The following is a 12,624-nucleotide window of genomic DNA, read 5'->3' as shown; positions in this document are numbered from 1 at the left end:
TAAATCTGTAGATTTTTGAATTATGGCTATTATGCAGTTTTTTTCGAGCTTATAAGAATATAGATCAGAAAGGAGCTATGTTTAAATATGCGGCTTCATTTCCTTTGACTTCTAAAGCTATCACAGATATATCAATGATAGGGCAACCTGTTTAGCAAAAAAAATCTTTGTAAAGGTTTCATTTTTCTAGGAAAATTTACATCTCAAATGGATGAAATTTTGCTTGTTAGGTGTCACGTGACCCAACAATACGTCCATGACCATATTTTCAAACAATAAACGGCGTAAACTTAGGCCATATTATAATGTATAAAAACCTTTACCGTGTAAGAATAGTAAATACAAGTTCACAATTTAGATTTGTTGTTTACATATATATATTCTGTGCTCATTGACTCAAATATAAGACACTTTGTTTTGGTGGCTAATTTGGGTAAAAATAGAATCTGCGTCGATCGATGCTTTTTATACAATTTCATCTTTATTTCAAATTTATATCTAAGAAAACAATATTGTGACTTTTAAAATCGCCTTTAATACACCTATTATCAAAATAATGCGACCTAGGCGTATAGAGTTTTAACTTCCGTTAATCAAGTTACGACGGGCCGATTCATTCCGATCGCAAGCGATGAAGAAATTCCCTTATTCGTTCGACATCCACTTAACTTTATGTTGCTATAAACAAAACTACGCTCACATACGATAAACCAAACTCAAAAATACTTTAACATTTTAATATTTTTATCTGATACGATCGATCAGGATCGAAATCAAAATGTATTGTTCATTTCAGGCGTGAGAATAGTTCTCTCTGATTGGTTGCGCGAAATTTTTTTGAACTCGGTCCATGCTAACTTTATCATCATCACCATTACATGGTCCAGATTGTTCATCTAATCACGACGAACTCGAAAAATTTTAAGATTCTACAATATTTTTTTAGATTTATTTAATACATCTTATAGACTTCTTGCTTCGAATGTGTTTCTTATTAGACGTATTTAGGTACACACCAAATTTGCATACATTAACAGTGGAGACATTAAAAGCGACGTATCGATCGATAGTTAATTATTCTTCAATCATTTCTTTAACTATATGAGAACCTTGTTTTGGTTCTGATAATGCAATGGCGTTTTGCTCGTTCCAAAAATATTCGAAAAAATCTTGTGGGATTTCTAGGCGAAACAACAAACAGACGTTTTTTCTTCCACTAAAATCATGTACAAATAATGTCTCAAATCATCTAAAAGGCTGCTTCCAGACTTCACCGAATGATGTGAAAGCGGAATGGAAGTTGTATAAATCACTTGCATGCACATTGTATTTACAATGGAAATGCTTTCAAGTGTCATTAACCCTATGCATAATTGTAGCTGCAAGCGTTTTACGTTTTACATTGTTCTTTATTAGAGCCAAACTTCGTTCTAAACTACAGATGAGAAAAACCATGTGTCTCACCGTCGAACGACGTTGGCTTCTAACCACGCCGTCCGCCGGTGATGGCGTCACGACTGTCGCGGTATGCAGCTACAATTATGCATAGGGTTAATGACACTTGAAAGCATTTCCATTGTAAATACAATGTGCATGCAAGTGATTTATACAGCTAGTACATTACCAACAGTTATCCATTCTCCACTGTTGTTCCTGGATGTATCTGTAGGAACTGGAACATAATGAACATCTATTATGGCCTCTCGGTCATGGAAAACAGCTTTTTCATGCACCTCTTGGTCACAAAAACTACAAATAAACTTTTCAATACACTGTGAACATTTAATAACTGGAGCATGGACATCACATCGTCCACAAACCTTTAGTTTGGGAGGCAAGAAATGAACAAGCGTCAAGAGAAATTGGTAAGCCCAACAGATTCAAGTTTGACCGAAGGAAACCAAGCCGTGCAAGCGGCGCCTTTGCTACCTCCACGAGTCAAGAAGTCAACATGGGAATGGCAAAGGTTACGTCTTAAGGAACAGTCGTGTTTGAATTGCAACGACAGACACGATATCGAAGCGTGTAGTGAATTTCTCGAAAAAACAATCAAGGAAAGAAAGGAGGTAGCGAGGAGAAAGGGACTTTGCTTCAAGTGTTTAGCACGCGGTCACTTGTCCAAGGACTGCAAAACCCCAAGATCGTGTCGAACGTGTAACAAGCTTCACCCGACATCTCTTCACGCTGATTATAAAGGGGACGCTTCAAAGAAGAACGAAGTTGATCAAAGCGAGGACAGAGATACTACAAAGAGAGCTGATGAAATTCAAGTCAGTAAGGCAGATCGCGGCACTTCGCACTGTTTGACGAGAAACGATGAGAAGGGTCAGTATAACTCTATGATTGTGCCAGTTTGGATACACCACAGCGATGAACCTAAACGACGCGAGCTGATCTACGCACTTCTAGATGACCAATCGGACACGACCTTTGTTAAAGAGACGACGCTCAAGAAGCTTGAAGCCTCGGGAATAGAAACGCAATTACTGCTGTCTACGATGCATGCTGAGTCGGAGATGATAACGTGTCAGAAAGTCAAGGGCTTGGTCGTTAGTGATCTTAGCAACCAAATTAGCATCCCTCTACCCAAGGCCTACACGCGGAAGACGGTTCCAGCTAGAAGAAATCAGATCCCCACTCCTGATTCAGCTCGACAATGGCCGCACACATCGAGGATAGCAAACCGGTTAATGCCGTACCGAGACGACGTTGAGATCGCACTACTAATTGGATCAGACTGTACAAGAGCTATTATCCCTCGCGAGATCATCTCAGGTGATAACAACGAGCCTTACGCACAAAGCACAGATCTCGGCTGGGGGATTATAGGAAACATACGCCCATCTCCTCCCGACGAGGAATGGGATCCCATTGGCGTCAGTCATTGATTAGTAGCACATGAAGTAGTGAACTCTACCACGAGAATTATCAACCCAAACGACAAAAAAACCTGATTGTTTTCTGTAAAAAAACGAAGTAAGGGAGTTGATAAATCCACTGCAAGTCAGAAGGCTACTGGAAGCCGATTTCTTCGAGAAACAGACACGTGGAACGCCCTTGTCTCAAGATGACAGAAAGTTTCTAACAAGGATGGAGGAAAGTATTTGGCAAGCACCGGACGGCCATTACCAGATGCCTTTACCGTTTCGAGAATCGGAACCGCGTTTACAGAATAACAAAACCCTCGCCCTGCGTCGACTTAGCAAGCTAAAGTCTCGCCTAGAGAATGACAGTAAACAACACAGAGATTATACATCCTTTATGAACGATCTTATCGGAAAAGGATACGCGGAGAAAGTTCCCCAAGAAGATGGAGACGAAGAAGACAAGGTGTGGTACATACCGCATCATGCGGTACACAACCCTCAAAAACCCGACAAAGTTCGCGTGGTTTTTGACTGCAGCGCAAAGTATAGCGGTCATTCTTTGAACGAACACTTGTTGCAAGGCCCAGATATGACAAATGGTCTGGTAGGAGTCTTATGTCGATTCAGACAGGAACAGGTTGCATTTTCCTGCGATATAGAATCAATGTTTCACCAATTCAGAGTAGACGAGCACCACCGAAACTTCTTAAGATTCCTCTAGTGGGAGGACGGAGATACCACCAAGGAACCAGCAACGTACAGAATGACTGTGCACCTATTTGGTGCAGCGTCTTCCCCCGGGTGTGCCAACTACGGATTGAAGAAAACGGCAGATGATTACGAGGAAGAGATCGGTAGTGAAGCTGCCAACTTCATTAGAAGAAATTTCTACGTGGACGACGGGTTGAAGTCTGTAGCTAGAGAGGACGAAGCAATAAAGCTAATTCAAGATAGTCAGTTGATGTGCGCAAAAGGCGGCCTACGACTTCACAAGTTCAACTCCAACTCAAAGAGGGTAATACAGTCAGTGTTGCCTGCGGATAGGTCAAAGGAACTGAAGGAACTAGACCTACTTAACGACACGCTGCCAGTAGAACGTACTCTGGGACTTCACTGGTGCGTGGAGACAGACACTTTCCAGTTCAGGATAATACTTCAAGACAGACCTCTCACGCGCAGGGGAATACTCGCTACGGTGAGTTCCGTTTATGGCCCCCTCGGGTTTGTCGCACCAGTACTGTTGGTAGGAAGACAGATCCTCCAAGAGCTGTGCAAGGAGAAATCTGATTGGGACGATCCCGTCCCTGAGACGCTGCGCGTTCGATTGGAAGGGTGGAGGAGAGATCTAACGACGCTGAAAGACCTCAAGATCCAACGTTGTTACAGACCAGCAGACTTTGGAGAAATAAAGAGCATCGAATTACACCACTTTTCGGATGCCAGCTACTCGGGATACGGTCAATGCTCCTACCTACGATTGGTCAACGAGAACGACGAAGTCCATTGCTCGTTTATAATGGGCAAGGCGCGAGTCATCCCTCTAAAACCCATGACTATACCACGACTGGAGCTGACAGCGGCATTGACATCTGTAAGAATCAGTACTAAACTACAAGAAGAGCTCGAATACAGTAACATTACAGAATTCTACTGGACAGACAGTCAAGTGGTTTTAGGGTACATTCGCAACGACGCACGGCGATTTCACGTATTCGTCTCAAACAGAGTACAGCAAATCAGAGACCATAGTTCTCCCGACCAATGGAGCTATGTACGTACAAACGAGAATCCAGCGGACGCCGCCTCACGGGGTATCACCGCCCGGGAACTAGTTCATGATTCAAGATGGTTGACAGGACCTAACTTCCTGTGGAAGGCACAGGTCAAGCTTCTAGAGGAACAAGCAGAAGTCACCCCCGTACTCTCTGACGACGACCCAGAAGTAAAGAAGGAGTCGCAAGTCTTCTCAACATCGACAAAGGAGGTCATGAAATTTGCGACGATCCTCAAACGTCTAGAAAGATTCTCTAGTTGGCACAAGGCTAAAACAACAGTGGCGTTGTGCCTGAGATACATCAACAAGTTGCTCGACAAGGCAAGTGGTAAGAACGATAAACAACCCCCACAGTTTGCAGAGCGTACGTTTAAGAAGATACACCAGCCGCTGACAGTTGAAGAGCTGCGTCAAGCTGAAAACAAGATTATCAAGCTTCTGCAAGTGACAGCTTATTCAAACGAGCTGCGAGTTCTACGCTCACTTAAGGTGACCGACGCCGAGACGACGAGAGAGAAGGCAAGAAGGCGAAACAAATCCATGAAGAAATGCAGTCAGTTATACCGACTAGATCCTTTCGTAGACGCCGATGGAATCTTGAGAGTCGGCGGTCGCATCCGGCGTGCAAATGTATCCAACGAACTCAAGCATCCTATTATCCTGCCACGAAAGGGACATGTTACACAGCTAGTAATCTGACACCACCACGAGATAGTCGAACACCAAGGCCGAGGAATCACGATGAACCAGATACGAGCTACAGGCGTATGGATTATCGGTTGGAATTCTGCCGTAGTGCAGTACCTTTACAGATGAGTAAAATGCCCTAAACTTCGTGGTAGCGTACAAGAACAGCGAATGGCCGACCTGCCTACGGATAGGGTAGAACCCTCACCCCCGTTTACCTTTTGCGCGGTAGACTATTTCGGTCCGTGGACAATAAAAGGAAAGGCGCAAGGAAATGAAGCGTTACGGAGTATCATTTACTTGTATGGCATCACGCGCAGTCCACCTCGAGACCGCCAACGCATTGGATACAGACGCGTTCATAAACGCATTGCGCCGCTTTATCGCCAGACGAGGGCCTGTCAGACAAATAAGGTCCGACCAAGGAACTAATTTCGTTGGGGATAAAGGAGAGCTAAAGGACGCCCTCGAGGAAATGGATCAGTCTAAGATCCACCTGTTCTTGCTAGAGAAAGGCTGTGACTGGACAAGTTTTAAGATGAACGTACCCGCAGCCAGCCATATGGGCGGAGCCTGGGAGAGGCAGATAAGGACAACCCGCAACGTTCTCAACTCAATGCTCGAGAACTCTGGACAACAGCTAGACGACGAGTCCTTAAGAACTTTCCTTTGTGAAACTGAGGCCATCATAAACTGCAGACCATTAACAACAGACACAGCTGGATCGCCAGACTCACTAGAACCCCTTACACCGAATCATTTGCTGACGTCCAAGTCAAAACTGGTATTACCGCCACCGGGAGAGTTCCAGCGTGCCGACATGTACCTTAAACGCAGATGGCGCAGAGTACAGTTTCTTGCAAATGAGTTTTGGAATCGCTGGAAGGGGGAATTGCTCCAGTCGCTCCAGCAAAGGCAGAAGTGGGCTCGTCCCCGACGAAACCTGAGAGTTAATGACGTCGTCATTATAAAGGACGAAGGCATACCCCGTAACCAGTGGCGACTGGGTAGAGTGGAAGAAACGTATCCTGATGAAGAAGGAACAGTAAGGAAGGTCCGACTGGCAGTTGGAAATGCAAGTACCGAAGGACCCAACAGAAAGGCAAGGACGTTGGAGAGACCCGTGCAGAAACTTGTGCTGTTGGTTGCCCAGGAAGAATAGAAGATGACGATTCCCCGACGAGGAGCCTTTTCGATGCACTATAAACGTTTAAAGATTGAGTTTAGATAAAGAATGAACTTTAGTTTGAACAGTTTTTCACGTTTGATTGATTGTAAATACCATTAGGGTATTTAGAGGAGCCATGTAGCTGCATACCGCGACAGTCGTGACGTCATCACCGGCGGACGGCGTGGTTAGAAGCCAACGTCGTTCGACGGTGAGACACACGGTTTTTCTCATCTGTAGTTTAGAACGAAGTTTGGCTCTAATAAAGAACAATGTAAAACGTAAAACGCTTGAATTCAATTATTACAATAATACTGAACCCTAATTTGCATGAATAAAATATTTAATAAGTCAGTGAATTGTTTTATACTCAAAACGTCTATGTACGTAGGTTTCATTACAATTATTACATCTGTTCAACCACGTTAATTTTTGATAATAACCAAGCTTTCGCATGAATAAATACACCACTAGTAAAAATAAAAGCGTGAGATATTTACAAAAAAATTATTTCATTAGGATAAGATGATAGCAATTAGGTAGGATACAACCAATGTCCCTATTAAAAATTCTTATTTAGCGCAATAAAGCACGCCTCTGTTTTATACTCATTTTACTCATTTTTTCAAGAGATTATTTATCAGAATTAATGTACTAAGTCATCATTTATCTGATGTGTTGTTGTGGATAAAATAAATTTGAACAGTAACAGTAAAGGTTTTCTTGTGATGTCATAGCAGCCTTTTAGGGCAAAACAAAAAATATTCTCCTTTGGAAAATCTATTCTCTTGTCATGTAAAGCTATTGAATTATTCATGACCTTATTATCAAACATGGGTGCCATGAAAAACTCTATGTAAGGAAGCTATTTACCTACTGTATGCTAAGGGAACATGCAGGAGCTTTACTGAAATTAATATATGTTGTGTTATTATACATAGTTAGAAGTTTACCATCAAGTTGCCACTTGTTATGTCCAACCTGTCAAAGTCAGTGCACCCCAAAGGACCCATCTCCTGCATCTCATTGTATAGTTGTCAACATTAATGGTATGTGGATGTTAACTAAATACTGTCAGTTGTGCCCCCAAATAGCGTAGATCAAGATTTAGTACAGTTAATAAACTTTAGGCTAGCATTTTTAATTTCAATTGCTTTCTTTTTTCAGGAAGGTTTGATGTTTGTCACAGGAACTTCCTTTGCACTAGTTGTAATAAGTTATTCTCATCTTCCAACCCAAATGTACTTATACAGCTTGGATTTTGGCCTGGAAGCAAAACCAATGTTACTAATGCATTTGATCAAGAAATGTTTGTATACTGGGATATTTTACAGAAACAGATACCTGGGATATCAGAAAATGCTTTCTTAAAGTCTTTGGAACAAATATCTCAAAAACATGGAAGAGTAAGTACCTTCATAATATTTGTTTTTAAACTTCATCTATTCTAAAACTGATCTTTTTCCTGTTATGTTAAGGGTTTTATTCTATTTATGGTTATGTTTTTTATGACATAGAAAGAATGTTCATAGGTTTTGGTTTTAGATCCCCACCATCAATGGAAATGCCTTTAGAGTCTCCTTCCAAGAATGGAAGTATTGTGAATTTGAGCTTGATAGACTGCGGCAAGTCAACTGGATGGACTGTCCATGTTGCTCTGAAGAACAACATTCTGTTCATGTTGATGGCAATATGAAACTGTACAGGTTTAAGTCTGCTGGAAGGCAAGTGCACTTTAGTGAAATGATCGCCTACCTTATCTTTTTTTTTCTATTTACATATCGACCTGTATTGTGTGCTTTAAAAGTCTAAGCTACATTTCATTCTCTTTGCAAGTCATTAATATCAATAGTTGTAGTATGTAACAAACCACGAAATAGTTGTTAAATATTATATTACTTTCCTGTTTGATTGCTTCAAACAGAAGAATGAAGGACTGTTACTATGGAGAAACGTTCATGGCTTCCAACGAAAAAGTTGACAAACACATCCAGGAAGTTTACAAAGATGCAAAACACCTGGTAATGACTACTATGAACAAACATGGACCACAGAGCATTCTGAAAAGGGGGAGGGCTATATGAGAGAGAAGTATGGGAAGGGCTAAGACTGGAAAAAATATAAGAAATGAGTATAAAAAAAGGTAAAAATTGCGCATATATATATAGCCTATAGCCCCACCACCAGCCCCCAACCCATTTTTGCCGTCCATTACAAAATGGAAGCAGTTAAAATTACATTACAGTTATTAATTAAACTAAAGACCAAAGGTGAAGATGTCATCCTGGGGTTTTCTGGGGGTTTTCTGAAGCATCTAACTACAAGATTCTGATTATTGAAATTTCCCCTAAGAGTTCAGATGCTGGCAGTATGTGTGGAGATTCAAACTGGAGAGCAGCTGGAAATAACTTAAAGAAGAAGAAAAACCTAAGTGAAACTGGCCTTGAGATATCAGTTTGTCGACATGCCCTTGCTCAAAATGGAGTCAACATCATGTACGGAGAAATTTATGGCTATGCACATTACCTACAAGTCAACCACTACAATCCCAAAAAGGTCCTTTTTTCTGGTATGACGTAGTCTGCAAATACTGGCCATGGTTGCAAAAAAACAATCCAAACAATGCTATCACAATGAAACCAGCATTGTCTGTGATGCATGCTAACGCTCATGCATGGTATTGTCAGGTTTGTTGCAGTTTAATGTGGCAATTTATTACTACGTACGTTATACTTTTTGTTCACTAACAAAGCATTGAAATGCCAATATTTCACAGCTCCTAATTTTACCAGCCAACTGTTAGAATTTAGTTGGCACATGAATAACAAAGACCTGAATCATGTGTAGTATTGCCATAAGCCACATGTTAAGCCATGTATTTCAATTTCTTTGTTTCTCATTGATGTCAGGCATTATGGGGTGGAAGATGGCAGAAAGGTGCACCAGGAACAACCGGGGAGAAGGCAGAGCTTGTCAACAGCCACTTTTCTAGGCTTGGATAGCAATCAATAAAAAGTTCATGACCATGTCCCACTAGGGTAGTTTGAAATGCAATATTCTATATTTGGCCCTAATTTTTGTTGTTTTGTAGGACGTGAAGAATTGTTAACAGAACATGCCTTGCGGTGGAATAAAAGAAAAATTATTAATCTTCCAATTTACCTTGCTCGTAGGCATAAAAAGGTAGGCCAAAATAATTGATTTTGAAACCACGTGAAGAAGCAGGTTTACCATCAATTCTGGCAAAGCCTTACCCCAACACTTTACAACATTGTAGTTTGCATGCACTGTGCATTTGATGGGTGTCAATTCTCTCTGACTTTCAAAAAATGGCCATCTTACATGAAATTGTGGAAGGCACAAGAATGAAACCTGTAATAGAGTTTCCTTATAGAAAGATTAGAAACAAAAATAAGTTTTCTGTATTTCATCAACGTTTGAGTCGATAAGGAATGCTTTACATACCTCAAATGCACAATGCAAACTACAATGTTCAAGTCTTGGTGCATTGCTGAATAAAGGTTTATTTAGATGTTCACTGTAAAACCCATTGATTCTACATGGTTGCTAACATTTTTTTACAGGTGGAAAAACAGTTGACAGAATTAAAGAAAAACATCCTCAAAGAACTTTCTGCATTGGGTTCAAACCATCAGTGTGTCATGGAATGGAAGGATGAGGTTCTTCAAGTGGCAAAAGGTATCCATAACTTTCATAAATGTTATAAGTGACACATGATATATAGCACAAGTTTGATTTCCATGTGAAGCGTTACTGCAAGTTTTTTTTTGATGAGTAAAATTAATTTTTTTCTGCTTTTCATAGCTGCAGAGAATGAGTCACAACAAAAGCCGAAAATTACAGATAACGAGAAGGCCCATCTAACTTACTTGAATGGTATACGTCATCAAACAGTCAAGGAAGAAACGTTGTACGATGTTGGAAAAGAAATGTATGCGTGGAAGCCCAAAGTCTCCAATCTTCCATCTTACACATCAAACCACGAGAACGAGGCCAAAGTTTTGGAGGAAAAAGCCACCAAATATTTGAAAAAACAAATGCAGCGATTGCAATACTCAATGACCCATATGGCAGTAAACATGGGAAAGTTTGCAGGTAAATAATGGATCATGATAACACACCTCTCAGTTTATACACCCATTGTCTCAAATTGAACTATACTTTCAGATCTTTCCACCAAAAACTTGTTTTCTATGTAGGTGTATACAGACAAAACATGGTAATATCGCGATTAAATTGAGAATTTAATTCAATCAAGATTATTTAGATGGCTCTGAATAATTGCAGTCCCAATACATGATGATGGCGAATGATTGAAGTGTGAAGTTTTAGAACCTTTTTTTTTTATTATAGATGGATCCAAGCTTCGCCAACGATTGCGTAAAAAAATGTAACTTGAGCGGCATTTTACAGGGGTACATATAAAAAATCATAACTTCCTAGAATTATGTTATTTTATCCTCCACTTTTGGTGTAGTGTGCGGAAGAAACCTCTTATCAACTGGTATAAAATCCATTCCTATCCGCAATGTTTGTAAGAAGTTATCATTATCCGCTTGGAATGGTTAGATTTGCTCAAAACAGCTACTTTTCGGTTACGCAAATTTTGACAATTTTGGCCAGCAAAATCCTTCTAACTCAAAATCTAGTACAGTTACCTAGAATGTATGTGCTTGAATTTGGTGGGACTACATTAAAACGGTGGAAAGATATTGCAGTTTTTCATGAAGATGCACGTTTTTTGATCATTTTAAAATTTCTTCAAACCCTAGGACCTAGTGAAGTTCATACGAACTTACTTGAAATTTTCGTCCCGATTTCCTAATGAAACTTAAATACTAAGTGAATGTTTGGGGGCATCAGTAGACAGTGTTAAGCATAATCTAACCTGAATTCCTATCATATTGGGTTTTAGATCGATTAAGAAACCGCAGAATCCACGACCATGTTCCCTAATGTAATATAGCTAGGTTTGTGAAGTTCGTAAAATTTGAAAAGGAAAGCAATAAAAGAGTGACTCCTAGGGAGGAGAAACAGCATCAATATATGTCAATCCACTCTATTTGGATTGAAATATCACGTTTTTAAGAGTACGAAAAATGCTATCTATTATTAGGTTACACTAGGGCCATGAGAGAATGGAGAATGGTGATTGAGGAAGTGAGACTACACGATTTATGTTTGTCTTCAGGGTTAACAGGGAGTTTTAGATTGAGGTTTTTTTACGAATACCTCAAACCGCAAACCTCTAGAGACCACGTGACCAGACCTCAGCGGTCACGTCTGCCGTAAATCTTGAGGTTTTCTACGTCTGGAGAAGTGTTTACAGGTAAGGTGATTACCTCAGTTTTTTTCGACAAAATATTAATATATATTCTACGTATTACTAATATAAATGCTTGAATCATCATCTTAGCTTTTGTTTGGATTGTATTTGAAGGACGAAAAAGCCAAAACTAAGTATGAAAACAATTTTCTCAAAGACAGCGCTATCGAAACATGCGAGAACAAGATGGCGGCTTTTCTGTAGAACTAGAAATTTTGTTTATTTCTCGCGAAAATAAGTCTCAAACAGAGTGTAATAAATGGGGACAACCATTTTTATTCATAGCAAGTGGTTTCGAGGCTTGCAAGAGAAAAGGCCGCGAAATGACGGCGCTTTTGAAACCCTGTCGAATTTGTTTGCTCTAAACTCTGATCGCAAGTACAAATTTTGTGCTCTTAGTGTGGAAAGCACCATCATTTATTCTTATTTTTATAATATTTTGAATTATAATTTGTATGAGTTTACTATATAAACATATCTTTAATAAATTGAAGATTGATAATGGCTCCGTTTCGCTGGCCAAACCTTGCGAACGATTTAAAGTTGGCCATCGAAGTTGCTGAAAACAAACCTGAAAAACCCAGTGAATGGGACGAAATAGCTGAAAGACTTAGCGAATCTTTCAGCCAAGAAGGAAAGAAAGTGGAGCTAAAGGCAAGAGGGTGCAAGGATAGGATGGAACGCCTGTTAAAAAAATATCACGAAGAAGATGAAAGGGCTTTAAAAAGGTAATTGTCTATGAAGAGGGCCCTAATCCCATTTCCCAGCCCCAAATTTATCC

General features: G+C 40.2%; 1 pseudogene across 1 annotated transcript; it reads left to right on the top strand.

Annotated features, from left to right (window-relative positions):
- The first annotated feature begins 7,547 nt into the window (after positions 1-7,547).
- Positions 7,548-12,396, top strand: LOC116306342 (uncharacterized; annotated as a pseudogene). Its single transcript, XR_016120826.1, has 11 exons — positions 7,548-7,555; positions 7,668-7,902; positions 8,042-8,220; positions 8,421-8,517; positions 8,849-9,183; positions 9,406-9,523; positions 9,588-9,679; positions 10,081-10,195; positions 10,322-10,612; positions 11,709-11,846; positions 12,338-12,396. The product of XR_016120826.1 is annotated as an uncharacterized LOC116306342 (transcript).
- The last annotated feature ends 228 nt before the right edge of the window (positions 12,397-12,624 follow it).

This window comes from Actinia tenebrosa, unplaced genomic scaffold (assembly GCF_029948245.1).
Source record: "Actinia tenebrosa isolate PJP-AT-01 unplaced genomic scaffold, QUT_ActTen_1.0 PGA_scaffold3__52_contigs__length_22856419, whole genome shotgun sequence".
Lineage (NCBI taxonomy): Eukaryota > Metazoa > Cnidaria > Anthozoa > Actiniaria > Actiniidae > Actinia > Actinia tenebrosa.
The sequence above is the reverse complement of the archived record's forward strand: the minus strand, read 5'-3'. Positions and strand labels throughout refer to the sequence as shown.